The following is a 16357-nucleotide window of genomic DNA, read 5'->3' on the forward strand; positions in this document are numbered from 1 at the left end:
ATTCTGGCAAGTACAAAATTGAGACAAATTTCCAGCCAAAAGGTTGTGTTTGTATCTATGTATAACTTACAATGGTAATGAAATAAGATGTAAAGTTCATTTCAAAATAAATTCTGGAAGTCAGGGCCTCAGAACTTCCTTACTGTCAAGAAAGCTGTCCGTCTCAGCTCATGACACTGTTTACAAACAGAACTACAAAAAAAGGTCTGGTCTAATAATGCCGTTACATACTAACGAGCCACATATGGAGTTACGAGAAGAACATGACTTAAGGGTGAAACTGATATAAAGACTTTTATTGCAAGCTGGATAATATTTCATAACCAATAGTAGCGATGGGTATTGAAAATCTGTGTTAATTTGGTACCGGTTATGGACTGGTCGGTACCAAAATATCAGTAAGATGGAAAAATGGTGCTGCTAATGGTACTTTTGTAATATTTATTCATTCTAACATTAGCAGCATTTTTAAATTCCTAACTCTCCCCTAATGATGACAACACTGCATGTATCAGGTAGTCACGTTTTATTCGAGTAACTGAGTGTTTACATTCGGTCCTGCCCAATCATGTTCAATAATGTGGGCTCATTTTAGTATATGTAATGATAATGCAACTAAATGCATGTGTTAGACAGATGCATGCAAAGGAATAACACTGGCAACCTCATGAAACACCTACAAGTACAAGATTATACAAATGAGAAGCAGTGCAGCATGTTTGACTGCTTCAAGAAAGCAGATGCTGAAACATACTCTGTTCAGCCTCTCAGCTCCAATGCTGCTGAAATCAGCCAAACTGAAAATGCAACTGTCTTGTCATCGTCAAGTCAAGGTAACACTCATTATCGCTATAAAAGGAAGTCTGCAGTTATTCACTCAGGTCATACAAAGTAAGCATCAAATTTAATTTGCGCTCAAACAATGTCAGTCATGCAGCAGCTGCAGCTTCATCAGTGGATATTAGAATTCAGACACCCAAGTACACCCCATTCTCCATCGCTCAACGAGGAAAAATGACGAAGGAAAAACAGTAGAATGTCACAGGTCTGTTGCGAAGTTTATGGTCAAAGATTTACAGCCCTTCGTCACAGTAGAGTCAAGTTGGTTTAGGTATGCTTAGCATAGCACAATGGTTCCCAAATGCAGTCCTGCGGATCCCCTGAGGATGCTGGTTTCTGCTTCAACAAACCTCTGATTTTAATTGGACTCCTAGCCTAATTAAGGGAGCTGTTATTTCCCAGTTTCCATGTTTTGGGGTCAATGAAGAAATTAAAAAAGTGTGTTAATACATAAAAATTAACCATTTATACGTGGATTTTTTTTTTTTTTAACTTTATGTTCATCCTGATTTCCATTCTACCTTTCCACTATTGACTAATTAGTGGGTCGGATGCTGAAGCAGTTGCAGCCTTTCATCATTTAGTGTTGTTTGCCCGGGTGTCTGTTTTGCTTGTTTTTAAATTGTCATTCTTAGGATAAAATGAAGGAGAATATACAGAATAACGGAAAACTGATAGGGAAAAAAAGAATGACACATTTAAAGCTATAGCAAAGAATACCTAAATACCTAGATATCTTATAATGTAAAAGTCACACTGCTGTGCTTTTCTGAATGCATAATAAGAGGGGAAAAAAAACAACCACCTAACTAAATGAGATCATTTATTATGAATTATTATCACTTATTATGAATCTGGTTATAAGAAAAAAGAACCTGCAGGCACTGGGGGTCTCCAGGACTGAGTCTGGGAACTACAGGCATAGAATAAGTAATTAACTGCTAAGTACTTACCTTAAGTTTGAACTGAACTCTCCTGACAACCAGGGATAAGTTAATTTACAAAAATATTAAGCAATGTAAAAAATTGACATAATTAGTTATCTCAATTGTCAAAAAGTTTTAATTTTTTTCAACTGTAGGGAGATGATGACAGCCCTTAACCTCAGTTTCCACGCCCCGTTAAGAGATACATTCTCGAACACCTTCATACCCACTTGCTATGAGGTTGAGAAGAGAAAACATCATCAATGAGCTTGCCAGTATGTTAAAAGTTGCCATAACCACTGAAGAGAATCACCTCACATCATGTCTTTATTTTTTGCACCACATTATGGAGAGTATTATCGATAAGAGTATCAGTATAGATAAAATCCTAATCATACCTATAAGAGCCATTTGCTAGTTATTAGTGCATAGTCTATGGGAGATTCTTACAACCCCCACAAGTTGATTTGAATTGGTATATTCTAACTGTTTCTTGCCTCTATGATTATAGATTGCCAAGTCTAAGTAATGGAGGGCACACGGTTTTAAACCGTGCCTTATGTGTCCAGCAGTATGAAGGACTACGTGTTCTATTAAATGTGCAGTGCCACACATTTAGAGTATACTGAAGATGAAGTAAAGCATCGTTAAGTATAGAAACAACTAAAGTTTGACAAGAAAAGCTAAATTTAGAGAGGATACATTTTTTCCAATATTTTTTGCCTTTTAATCTACATGTGTAACTACCTTTTTTCATGCTTTTGTGGACTATTTGCTTTGAATTTTCACTAAATCTTTTAAAACGAACTTTTGGATTGAGAGATTTCTTTTGGCACACGTTTGACTTGTGCTTGATCCTGCCTTCCACACCAGCAGCTACAATACCCATCCCTAATCAATGGTCAACTCCCTTGGACCATTACATAAATGTTAATTGGAAAGAGATGCATTATTTAATGACAAGGAAAATAACTATGTATTATTTTATGTATCATTTTAATATTGTAGAAGATGTCTATTCTGCACATAGTCTTATCTGATGTTTATGCTTTAATACAGCCATCATTCTATATTAGATATCAATGCAATGTATCAAGGCAATTGGGGTCTGTAAAGCAAACTTAAATGAAACCTATCATCAATCGAATTTTAAACTGCTTAATCATAACAGGAGATAGCTGAAAAAAAACATCCCCTGGTCATGTAATAAAAGCGGCTTTATAGAGCTGTTGTAAATGAGAATATCCTAAATATTCTCAGTGCTTACTAGTTTGTGAAGCATTGACATTGATTATTAGGCATTATTTAAATCTACTATGTGCACATGTTAAGATACATTTAGCATTGTATTATGACTATATACTATTGTAAACTCCTCACTGTAATACGCTCATTGTCTCTAAAATCTTGTCCATTTGCTGTTTAATTTCATAGTTGAGAGGTCTAGTCCTCCTCCACAGTGAAATTCAGGTCCTATAGTACATCTAGTTTAGGTATTGGACGGTGTCCATCTTTCTAGAAAAAAATAATGCAGTACAAATAATCAGTCTCCCTCCACTCTGATAATTTCCTAACATTTACTAGGAAATAAAAAAGGAGCAGATTAGGTTTCAAAATCTGACTGACAAATGTTCCCCAGTCTACGCAGATAATATGCAGTACAACTCATCAACTCACACATAAAACTGTATTTCCTTCTGTTAAGTACATGCCTACACAAAGAATGTGACCTGACAGGACAATCTTGTGACAGTTTGTGTTTCACTATTACCAGTGCAGAAAATAAAACACACATAAAAGTGACCTTGAGCAAGAAGTGGCATAAATGCATTTGAAATGCATTTAATTCATATTTTAATTATATTCTATTACTTTAATACTTAAAATGCATTCAGCATACTGTATTTTTCAAAAGTAATAATATATGATGTGTCAAATGTTATTGAGCAAATCAAGCTCACCTAAAGAATTCTAATGACAAACCTGTAACCATATTAGCAAACTCTCACCAAAACTCTCAATGCTCTTATCTGTAAACTAAATGCAGGTAATACTATCCTGAAGTATAGGTTTCCTTTTTTAAAGGACTACAAACAAATACAAGTTGAGGGGAAAATAAAGCTAAGTTTTTCTTGGTATAAACAGTACCACAAACTACCGTAAAAGCACAAAACTTGCTGGCAAATCACTACATTCAGAGATGAATCCCAATGGAAGCAAACCTGTAATCTACACCAGCTACTGAATTCTCACTTTGGAGGAACACTTTGCAGAGAACAATGATTAACAAAAAAAGAAGATTCTAATTGCTGATTTTGTTTTCATATTTGTACCTCCACGTTATTACATAAAAAGTCAGAATGCAGAGAACAAAAACCAAAATTCTAAAATCTAAAAAAATCCAATTAAGCATTTCCCCAAATTTTAAATAGTTTAGTATTTTAACAGTTGAGTAAAACTAGATTCACTGCTGAAGGAGGGAGTGCCATCCAAGATAAACACTAACATAGTAATAAACGGAAGAAAATCTGAGAAACCAAGGGCAAAACAAAAAGTACACAGATTAGCATATGAATTGTAAAAAAAGAATGTGGCCAAAGGAGGCTGCATCTATCATTATGGTACAGCCTATAATACTCATGGGCTTAGTTTAGATATTCGAAAAATATCTTATTAGAAAAAAACATTTAATTTTAAAAATGAATCAATGTATAGTGCAGATTAATCAAATGTGAAGGTAAATTCAAAATCCCTCTCCAAATATTTATGGGCAAGATGCATTGCAAGCACAGGTTCTAATTCAAGATTACTATTTTAAAAGAGTTCTGTTACAAGATTAAATTAGATAAACTTTATTAATCCCACGGGGAAATTCAGGTGCATACAGCAGCAGAATCATTAAAGAAAAAGAAGAAGAAGAAAAAAAAAACACATAAGGGTACAGACTGACAGGACAGATAACACAACAAATCAATCAATCAATAAAATAAACAAACCTAACAGTTACATTGGGTGGAAGCATTGAATTAGCTGATAGCAGTGGACAGAAAGGACAGAAAATACCGAGGTAGTTATCAGCACATCATGGTAGAAGGAGTCTGTAGCTAAAATTGCTAAGACAGCATCTCCTGGAGTGGATAAAGGGGATTTTTCATGATGGCAACCAATTTTGCCATCATCCTGTTTTCCACAACAGCATCCAGTGTGTCCAGGGTTGACCCGGTGATAGAGCAGGCTTTTCTAATAAGTTTGATCAGGCATTGTGCTTCTTTTCAGCTCAGGTTGCTTTCCCAGACAACTGCAGCATATAACACCCACTGGCTACTACAGACTCGTAGACCATTTCCAGCAGCTTGTCTCCATAACAGACAAAGGGGATAGCTTTATAAATGGAGGTTACATTACATTTACAAACAGTAGTGTTTACAATATAATTATGCAGCAGATACCTCACTTCAAAATTGGACGTAATTAGCTTTGCTTCCATACTGTTAAATGTATATATTTCACACACCACTAATGTCTACCTCTTCCTTTTTACAATGAGAGAAGAGTTCTACGGTTTTGAAGCTAAATTTTAAAATAAAAAAACCCACAAACTTGTTTTACTGGGACTTTTTTAAATCTGGAAAAAGCTAATCAAATATACAGTATATTACACAATATTACATTAAATGGTGTTATGGTTAATATGCAATTTTGACAAATGGACATATTTTTGAAGTATACATTACTTAGACATTTTTCAGTCCTATTATCTAATACATACAGCTTAAAATCTATTTATTTGTGTATACAAGTCCAGTATACAAATCCACACCATTGGGACATTCTCTGGAAAAATTTGCACAGCTCCCTCATTTCATCAGGTGAAAACTGTAAAAGACGCGCCAGCCCAAATTTCTGACCCAACATTGCAATATTTCAGGGTAAAAACTGTACCTATGCTAGCATTCTTTGACTGTAATACTTTTAATGCAAGTAGTAAATACATACACACATATAGCCGTGAATAGATGTTATATATAATTGAGAAACACGTATGGAGAAATGACCAACTGCATCTGTGGATTACAAGGATATTAACTTGTAGTGTTGTTGTTAACTGAATTATTTTATTTAAATTTTAATTTTAAATTAAAAGCAGGAAAAATGTATTTGCAGAATTACAAACAGGTTTCAAGTGGTTTATATTTACATGCGCCTCTGCTTAAACTGAATATATATACATACCCATGCACATTTGCCTCTTTAAATTGAGACCACATACAAGTGATGACAAACATCAAAACAAAACACTTGCATAAAAGGAATAAAAGAAAATACAAATCCTGCACATCTCATAATACTCAACTTTCACATTAGTCTTGCTGTTTACACATTAAAATTGAAAAAATATACAGTTTCCTGAAATCTGTGTTTGCAATGACCATTAACAAAAGCAAAGCCACTAGAAAAAGCAAAAACTTCTCTAATACTCATGCACAATTGAATATACCATAATCAAGAGTAAGCGCTTCCAGTGACCTATCAATACTTGACATCTTCATCCAAGGAAACTTACAACATTTTCAACAAAGTGTCAGCAGCAGGATATGAACCCACAACCTCAGGGTTTGAAGTTTGAACTCCAGAGCCTTAACCACTACACCATACTGCACTCCAGTAATATTTGACCTTTGGTGAAAAAATTAACTACAAATATCGTGTATATATACAAGTACTTGGATACATAGTACTTCTGAAATATCAAAGCCATTGACGGCACTATAACCTAGGCCCTTTCTCTTAAGAAACACGTTAAGTGAATTATAAACATTAAGGACAACAAAAGAGAACAATCTGGTATAGGAAATGCATTTGTATCAGTATCTACCAACTCATTAGAAGTATGGCAATATTAGGCATTACCTTTTAGCCTGTCACACAGAGGTAGTGAATCATGTCACTGAGAGGCAACTAATAAACATACATTTGACTGTTGGCAACTCTTTACATTTGCCTTTTGATTTTTAAGAGAACAATTACTTGCCCAGTTACATTTTTCTGTAATATTATGTTATACATCAATTTTGGCATGTGCTTAGCATGCATAGTTCAATCCATTGATAACCATGTTTCTCTTGATTGATGATCTTGAATCCATGGCATTTTTAGTTCTTCTTCAGTTCACAGGGGCAGCAGTATAAATGACCTTTGGTTGGAGACCCTATTTTAGTTAATTGAAATTAATATAAATTTTAAATAATTATGCTCAACCCTTTCAGCTAAACAGTGCTGTATATTCTCTATGACCCACTAGAAGACCCTGAAGTAAAATGTCCCAGCCACAAAGCAAGATTCAAGAAATCATAACATTCTAACTCTGTAATGATTGAATGTTGATTTATGTAATAGTTGTCTAGATGAATAAATATCAGTAAGTAAACATCAAGGATACAAAACTTGCACCTTGCTGCAACTTGATATAATGTTAATTGACATTTTTAAAAGTATTTTGGCTTTCATAATCTGCCTCTGTCATTGCTCAAAATATTACACTTTTATTAAAAGAAATGGTGTTTTAAAGCTTTACAGTCTATGCCTAATTTCGCCATATTCACAATTGGGAAGTGTCCTGAAATAAGCAAGAGAAAGCAAATTTGCAGATTTTGGAATAAGCCTTGAAAATCCCAAAAGCACACTCCCTGCTTCTGCAGCTAGATATTCTTGGAGATTAGGTGATAAAATGGGGACTTCATAAGCAAATCAGAGCAATATAATTCACACACAACTACTGAACAATGGCTCAAACAAGTAACTGGAGTGCAATGCAAAGGTGAAAAATGAGCCACACTGCAGCCTGTGCTTATGACTTTATCACCCATACCCTTCACAAGCAGATGTCCTTGAACTTGCTACAGCTAAATGTCCCTGGTTTGTGCATTTGAGTTTTATCAAAATCAGGAATGGAAGTGCTTTTTTTTAACATAATACTGCGTTTACAGAATGCTAGGCTTTGGTTACACTTTAACACAAACATTTGACTCCTTACTTAAATATTAAGGGCTGCAAAAATATTATGATGAATATTGCTAAAGTCTTTCAGTAAAACAATGCAACCTGAATGCATGTTAAGATTGACTAGAAGCTGAACTGGCATCACATATCAAAAAGGCCCAATGTCAGGGAGGATTAACAGCTTGTTACAGAAATAAACATTTCTTAAGCAAACCACCAGTTGATGATGAATATGCATTTTGCAAAATGTGAAAGCAGCAGATGGGTTAATGTTACAAGACAAAAAAAAGAAAGAAATCAGTAATGCAAGTGACCCAGGAACTTTCTCATTGCTTTATTTTTCGGCCATTGTCTTTTCTCATTATACCACCATCTACACCCAGCAAATAGTACAGGAAGATCAATTTGTTTAAAACTGCTTATTAAAGACAAAGAAACAGAATAAAACTACAATAACACAGGTATATGCTTTCTTCCACTGATGTTTTTATTTGAGGAATCCTGCTCTGATTCAGCAATCCATGCCAAGCATTTGCAAATAGCTTGAAAGTGGATCTGGACTATTGACATGAGCTGGGTACGTCAGGTAATTATATCCCAGCTATTTATGGCACAATATGCCACAAACATAATGACATACATCTTGGAACCTTCAAATAACCAGAGGGTTGCCCTTCCATTTATATCTTAGAAGGGTGAGACACTGTTCATCTACAATGTGATTTATACTTTCAAAACATCTAAGAAATTAATTTCACTCCTTCAAAAAAATCCACCACTGAAGAGAGAGGAAAGAAGTGCTGGTTTACGACTAATACCAAGCATTTCCTCATTTTGACAAAACAACTCTCCCAAGTTTCATAAACTATTTTCACTGATTCAAATCCCACAGAGATAGGTAAGTTCACAAATCAATGAAAGTTGACAAATATGAAATTTTAGAAATGGGTTTAAATCCTGCTCTTGGTCACTGTACATGCAGAGTTTGCATGGTCTCCTTGTGTCTCCATGGGTTTTCCTCTCAAAGGCGACCAGATTAAGCCAAATTGACCCTGTGTGAGAGTGAAGAGGGCCCTGTATTATACTGGCACCCTGCCCAGGAATATTTCCTGTCTCTGTGGTCAGAGCTGCGAGATAGGATAAAGTACGTTTGAGAATGTTATTGTAAATGCAGTGAAAAGACATATGCAGTTTGTTCCAAGTCTCTCAATACTTTCTCCCAGTACAGTTTATCCTCCACTCTTTAATAATGGATCATACTGCTAACCTACTGTTAACATATTGTTAACAAATTTGCTATGTGAAATGCGTTGTAATAGCCCGAGTGATAAATAAACTAGACTGACTGAATGAATGAAGCAGTAGAAAATGCCCTGTCAAGAAATGAAAGAACAATGGAAATAAAGGGGGCTTTAACACAGAGCCCTTCTGAACAGCTAACACCACAAAAACCAATGGAGCACAAGTGATGAACAGAGATCCAAGGATTAGCTGTCAAGTTGAGAAGCTGTTGGAGGAACACAACCCGTAACCATCATTACGATCTTGTAAACTGCTGCTGCACACACTGAAGCTGGGTGAAGCTAAATATCCTACACTTGTTAGCGTGCTGCTGCATACCAGGATGAGGCAGGGGGTATGAACCAAGTTGGAAAGAGGATTAAGTTAAAAGGTCACACTTGAATTTTATGGAATGAAAGTGCACATATTTTTTTAAGTAGCACCCCTGTAGTGACAATGGTGAGTGAATATACTTTGGATTCCAACTGCACAGTGTTTTGTGTGTGCATCAATAGATAACCCATAAAAAACACAACGTCAGAAATAAATGCATGATGGAACAGCTATGGTCTATTTATATTTTCTTTGAGTCTTTTTAAATGTACTGTAGACTCTCTCATAACACACCATCTCACAAAAAAACATGACACATTGATAAAAAAATGGTCTCAATTTTCTTTATTTTAAAAAATTTCCAAGGAAGAATTTTCATTTTTAAATAGACATTTACATAGCTCTAAAGACTCAAGTAAACGTTTCCACAAATTGGCTGTAAACTTAATGTCTAAAAAGAATTAAAACAACAACTTTTAAGGACAAATTTACTCCTCAAAATATTTATAAACTAAATCAGTGGACAAGCAAACAAATTTTAAAGTAATTGTCTGCATTTACAGAAGATATATAACAAAAGGCAACAATCTGGAATGGCGAGTTAGAGAACAGGCTGAAGCAAAGATGTGAGAAGGAAAACAAGTACTCTATACTGTATATGCGTTAAGCACAGAAAAGGCACTATATAAATATTTATGTTATGCTATTAAAAATACAGTAAAAACTTACTGTTTAAAAGGGATTTTTTTTAAATGCTTGATATTAAAAATGAAGTTTATTCGTTTGAATTTTGCAGAAATGATGGTGGTTATGGTTTACTGACAGACTGTTGAAATGGTTTATATTTCTACTCCACAATTCAAAACATAACAAGGATCATAACCGCAGCTAGCCACTATGGCCATATAATATCAATTCTTCAATCAGTACGCTGGCTTCAAGATAAATTTAGAGTATACTCTTCAACTTATTGAACCTAACAATGCCCATTATTAAGTGTGAAGACTATGATCACAAGATGCAAATTTCAATTCCCAGTACATATAAAAGTAGACTAAGCAGCAGAGACTTCAGCTGTATGGAGTATAAACTCTGAATTTAGCTACCTACCTAATGTATATGAGATGTGAACCAGTGCACTATTTAATCATTTTAGAATAGTCTATCATTTTCTAGAGACCGTGCAGAGAATGCTCGTATTGATTTTTAATTATTGTAGTTACTGTTTTGAGTAACTAACTCTTTGCTATTCCTTTTCCATTTGGTGTCTTGCAGGGGCAGCTGGTGTAAATTTTATTTTGATCATAGTAATGTCCCTGGTTTTGGTATGAGACTTTAAAGTGCATCTCCCATTACTAAAGATGGACTCTGCATTTTGCCAGACTTTGTGATGCTTGCCTGCTTTACTTTGTACTGTAGTGTATACATAACAAACCGTGGAAGCTGAATGATCCTAGAGAACTGAAACCAGAACTCAGAATTTTGTTTTTCTCTTTCCCAGTGTTATTTGGGCTTATAAAGAATCCTCATTCATTTATTAATGAACCTGCTTAGCCAAGCTCATGTTTGTGGAAGGGCATAGTTCTATCGTGAGGAATTTTATTACTCAAATCTTCTTAAAACCTAATTAAAACAGCAAATGTGTGTGTATGTAACTTTAATATTTCCATACTTCTAATAATGCACAGAACGCTGGACTTGCATACAGATGCCTGGATAAAATTTGCAACACAAAGTTATTCAACAAGTAGTCATTCTCATGAAAAGATCATAACAGTAATCCTATTACTATGTAGAAAGCCAGTCTAGGTGTCAAACGTGCAACATGTAAATACTTTGAGCTCTTTGCTGCCTAAAAAATGGCAGCATTCTGTAATCAAAAGAAATAATTAATACATGTAAACATTAAGTGATTAAAAAACAAGGTGGTGCCCTTTCCATGTTTTACTTTTCTAAGAGACACAAAAGCTGCTCTCTTGTTAAAGTGGCTTTCCTAAATATCGAGGTGTTGACGCTTTCTGTAGGTGGCAAAATGCTTAACAAGAAACAAGGTTTATTTGTAGAGTTATTTTAAATACAATAAACCTAGTTTCACCTTTACCGGATCAAATGACTCATTCTCTAAGATAGGAATGGAACATGAACTTGCTTCATCAAGGTTAGTCATACAAGTAATCTACCCAGCTCTGCTCAAGGAGGAAAATGTGTTTAGCTCTTGCAGTTAGAATCAAAGTTGTGAGCCAACAATGCACCACAAAAGCCTCAAATACTCAACATAATTAAAATATTACGCAGACAAACTGCTGGCAATATTGGATTCAAATAGGAAGTAGCACTGCAGAGAATCAAGAGTGTAGAAGTATAAGAGAGCAAGTTTAGTCCCATCACTGACTCTCTTCAAGTAATTTCAAATGCTCAAGTTTCATTTCCAGAAATATATAAACACAAGCATTGAACAGAGATTGTGCTCACTTTGGGAAACAGATTTGAAAAATTAAAGTTTGTACATTTCTAAGAAATGAGAATATCAACTTCAACATAACTAATTAACACATTATTCTATTTATTCCTAAGTTATTATGGTTCCACCAATGTTTTTCCATGTCATTGTGCAGAATTTAAAGTAGTACAAAACAATTTGCGGCTGAGAGAATAGATGTTATCAGTTATGTAATCATGTTCGAAAGCAGTTTTACAGTCTGACTTCTAATTAGAGGAAATGAGAAACCCAAAATGCCGGGGACTATAATTCATTCATTTTCAAAACCTGCTAATTCCAATTCATGGTTGCAGGGGACTGTGGCCCCTCCAGGCAGTGGTGGTTACAAGGCAGAAAAAAAAACAAAATAAAAACCAAGGAGTTCAACAAAGGTCTTGACTGCTCACATTGGACTAAGTTACCTTCTTCAGAAGATATAAACCTAATACTCTGGATCTGTGAAGCAACATTACTTAACAGTACACCATCGTGCCACTGGGCATTTAAATTGTTTTAGTTTATTGAAACAGTAGTGCAAGGCAAAAAAATGAAATGTTTAACAAATAAATATAAATTTGTGAAAATAAAAATTAACAGGTAAAGAAAAAATTCTCTTTCATCATTCATCCACATTTTTGCCTTACTGCACTGTACCATGATGTATAACCAGGTATACAACCATAGTTCATCTTCAGATAGCTTAGCATTACTTCCAGACAGTGTATCAAATCCATTCCATCACCTGCACTGCCTGGTTTACATTGTCTTGCTCACAGATAACAGTCTATGGCAGGGATAACCGTGGTTCTGCTGGGCCACGGTGTGCAGGTTTTGGTTACAGCTCTTCTGAGTACCTGGGGCCAGTTGACAGAATCTTTTATCTAATAATGCTATTTCAAAAACCTCCACATATGTATTATTTCTGAAATCACAGGATTGTTTTTACTGTGCTCAGTCTGAATGACAGGTATCAAATAATACTTTCTTATTCACATCAAGGTCAGCTTATATGAAACATAGTGCGGTACTTGTGTACTAAACGGACGGCAGTTCCTGCCCATTCCAGTGTTGGGCTCTGTGGGGGAGGCACCCGGTTGCTTAATTTTTGGAGTTTAAAATTATTAGACTGACCCACCCCAACCACAAATACTAACCTTAAAGTTAGTGGAGGTGGAGCATAGTTGCCTATAGGTCCCTAATGTTAATGTCCCCTTTGGGTGCCTAATGTTAAAAACGAAAATCCGATTTGCATCACGATAATAGAAAAGGGCATTAGCCGTCCATTTAGTACACAAGTACCCATAGTGCTTGATGAGAAAAGTTTGTTCTGAAAGCAAAAGTAGTAAAAGAGACGTGATTTGAACAAGTGTGTGCTAATTACAAAGTGGTACCTTTATAGACTCTCATTTACAAAATTTGCTGAAATGAATATCTGCCACCACTGTGGCCACTACCCTCTAGATTTCTGGTTCTCTCTCTTCTGGTCTACACTGCGATTCTCTGTGTTACACACACGTCTGCAAATTAACACCATAAACACTGTTGAAGTCCTCTATCACAAACAAACATTACCACAGACACTGCACTAATTGTGCCAAATATGTCTTAAATTTACGAACACTTCCTATTTATAAAAAATAAACTCTATAAAGTACAATCAGGGCATCTATCATTTGCAAGTACAATTTACAAAATATTAAACATGTTAATGTATTACTCAACAACAACATTAATTTCTACAGCACATTTTCATACACAGGATGTAGCTCAAAGTGCTTTACAAGATGATAAAGAAAATGTTATAAGAAACAAAAAACAAATCAGAAATAGCTAAAATGAATAAATGATCAACGAAAAATAGGAATAAACAATTACATAACACACATAGTTAATAGAAAAAGTTGGGTCCATACACACAGATCCGTTTTCAAGTCCAATGATATGTTGGATGGAAGGGAGGACAGAAAAAAAGAAAACGAAAAAAAAAACCTCTAAGGTTGAGATGCTGGAGAAAAAACAACCTTTGTAGGGGTGCCACAGCCGAAAGACCTTCTACCAAACATCCATCCATTATCCAACCCGCTATATCCTACCAAACATAAATGTACTTAAGAAGTTCTGCTTTCTTTTCAGTCTTCTTCCTAGGAAATCTAATGCAGACAGTCTCGACAATATTGCATATTGTTTTTAACCAGTCAGTACCATGGTGACTACACCTGGATTTGATTCTGTAATAAGTGCCCCCCTAGAGTTTTGGGCAGAGTGACAATTATGGTGGATCAAAGTGGGGGCTCCCTCATGGAGTTCAAAGTAGCACAATACTCTAGCTGACTCTTGAATTATCTGTGGGTGTCCCCAAAGAGTTTCGTGCGGGATGATCCACCCGCTGTTATGTTTGTGTTAGGTGTGTTTTCGGTATTTGGATGTGCAAGATACACGCTGGCAGGCTTAAAAACACTGCCCATACCCAATTGCCAAAGTTAGGAATTAATTGTACTTCCACGTTAAGCCATAAATCTCAAGTCAGTGTGAAGTCAGCATGTTCTCCCAGGTTCACGTTGCATTCAATTCACACGTTAGTCAATGAGTGTATAAAAGCGACTACAGTACTTATGGAGAATGCTTAGAACTAGGGCCCAGTCTGTTACCCTCCAATGAATAAAACACCGAGGTAGTAAGTCGGCATAATGCATAGGAAAATAAATACATAATAATCTAGTAACGAGAACTTTGCACAAAATAACGGAGCAGTACTAGAAAATATAGTGATAATAAAATTAAAATTCACTATCCACAAAAATCCGAATCAACCATTACCAAAATCACTCATACCCTTGCATAAAGTGATCCAGAACAAATACGTTCGAAAATCTACTGCGAAAGGCCGATAATTAAACATTTTAAATAACCGCCCTCGTTGAGTTAAACAAAAAAGCCTAAATTTACGACCGAACCTGGGGCGGCGCGCAGGCGCACTCAAAGGCAAGTCCACAGACGCTGGCGCGCGGGACAACAGGAGTGCGATTCTCGCGCGAGGATATGCGGCCCAAAAAAAAAAACCAACATGCGTAAGAAGAGTAATCGCAGTGGCACCCGTTGCGTTTCGTTCCTCGCAGAAATCCCCCCACCCCCCTACCAAAAAAAAAAAAGAAATCACTGCTCTGCTCATCAAACAAAGGCAGCCATCGTTTGTCAAATCTCGGCGAACTCGGTAACATTTCTTGAGTGTATCGGCTCGAGTCGCTGACACGTGTGGCGCTCGTATCCACACCTTAGTCAAGTTAATAAAGTGGGTCGGGTGAAGGTGGTCTCGCTGCCTGTTGTGAGCGCACGCGCGAATCTAGGTGTAGAATATCACCCGACGCTTGTCAAAGTGTTCGATTTACAAGGAAACAACTTTAAAGAGGAGGACTATATAACAACAGAAGAAACAAGTCGGCTTAACCTGAAGTTCCAATTATTTATTACAGAAATCGAAGCTGCCCACTTATTTAACTAGCCGGTTAGGTTTTCAGTTTCGACGCCCGCGGTTATTTCTGTTTTCGCGTGTGGAAACACACTTTTAAAGACAAAACACAAAGGCGCAGTCAAAAAAAAAAAATCCGCGTCCAGAGAGAACAAAGTCATGTATTTCAAAAGCCTGCGATCAATAAAATTGTGAACGTACCCGTAAAGACGTGAAGGTTCGTTAAAAATCGAAGGCGGACACTTCTAAGTGTAATTTTCTTCACCTCTTCTACTCTTCAGCCAAGGTCCGCGTGTACAGGGAAAATCCAGGTCCCCATCAACTTGTGGGAGGTTTGCTCGAAGGGCGCAAGTCGCGACAGCTGCGCGCACAAACAATTGCGTCCCGCACAGACACGCCATCCCGTCCTGCTCGGGAAAGTTTAAAGGCACAAGCAAGTCCTATCTCCGCTGATCAGCCTCCCTTCAAATCTGCTTCGTTTATTTTAGCATCAAGAAGATCTAAGTGATTTTCCAGCAGCTGGGTTGTGTGCCTTCCCTCCCAAGTTCGGGGAGTTCCACTAAAAAATGCCAAAAATGACAAAGATCCGAAAACTTCCACACGGCGAGCAGGAACTGCAGAGTGAAAAGATTCTTTTCTCTCTCTCTGTCTCCCTCTCTCTCCGAGAAAGAACCCACAAGACAAAGAAAAGGGGATTAAATTCACTTACCTTTCAGAAGCTGCGCTTTTGCCGAGGCCGCAGTCACTTCCAAATTTGCGCACTTTTGAATACTTAGGCCGCTTTATTTATCTTATTTTCACTGAATATTTTGGAGAGTTTTGACAGTAAAGGTGGAATGTAAAGTATGACTTTGGTATGAAATCAACGCAACACACTGAAAACCGAAGGCAGGGAGGAAAAAAAAGTTTGGGGAGGAGGAGCGAGCCCGCGGGCGTCAATCACGAAGAAAGTGGCCGCCAAAGCCCGCCCCCGCTGCGCTGAGCCACGCCGGCCCGCGACTCGGGTTACACGGCCGGGGAATTCGATTGAAG

General features: G+C 36.5%; 1 protein-coding gene across 1 annotated transcript in view; it reads right to left on the minus strand.

The window, feature by feature from the left end:
* The window catches only part of tead3a (TEA domain family member 3 a), a 168312-nt gene extending 152201 nt beyond the window's left edge, over nucleotides 1-16111 (minus strand). The window contains exon 1 of the mRNA XM_039748751.1: nucleotides 16035-16111. The gene's annotated coding sequence lies outside the window, so the exon portion shown is untranslated. The remainder of the gene's footprint in view (nucleotides 1-16034) is intronic.
* Nucleotides 16112-16357: the final 246 nt, after the last annotated feature.

Source organism: Polypterus senegalus, chromosome 3 (assembly GCF_016835505.1).
Source record: "Polypterus senegalus isolate Bchr_013 chromosome 3, ASM1683550v1, whole genome shotgun sequence".
Taxonomy (NCBI): Eukaryota; Metazoa; Chordata; class Cladistia; order Polypteriformes; family Polypteridae; genus Polypterus; species Polypterus senegalus.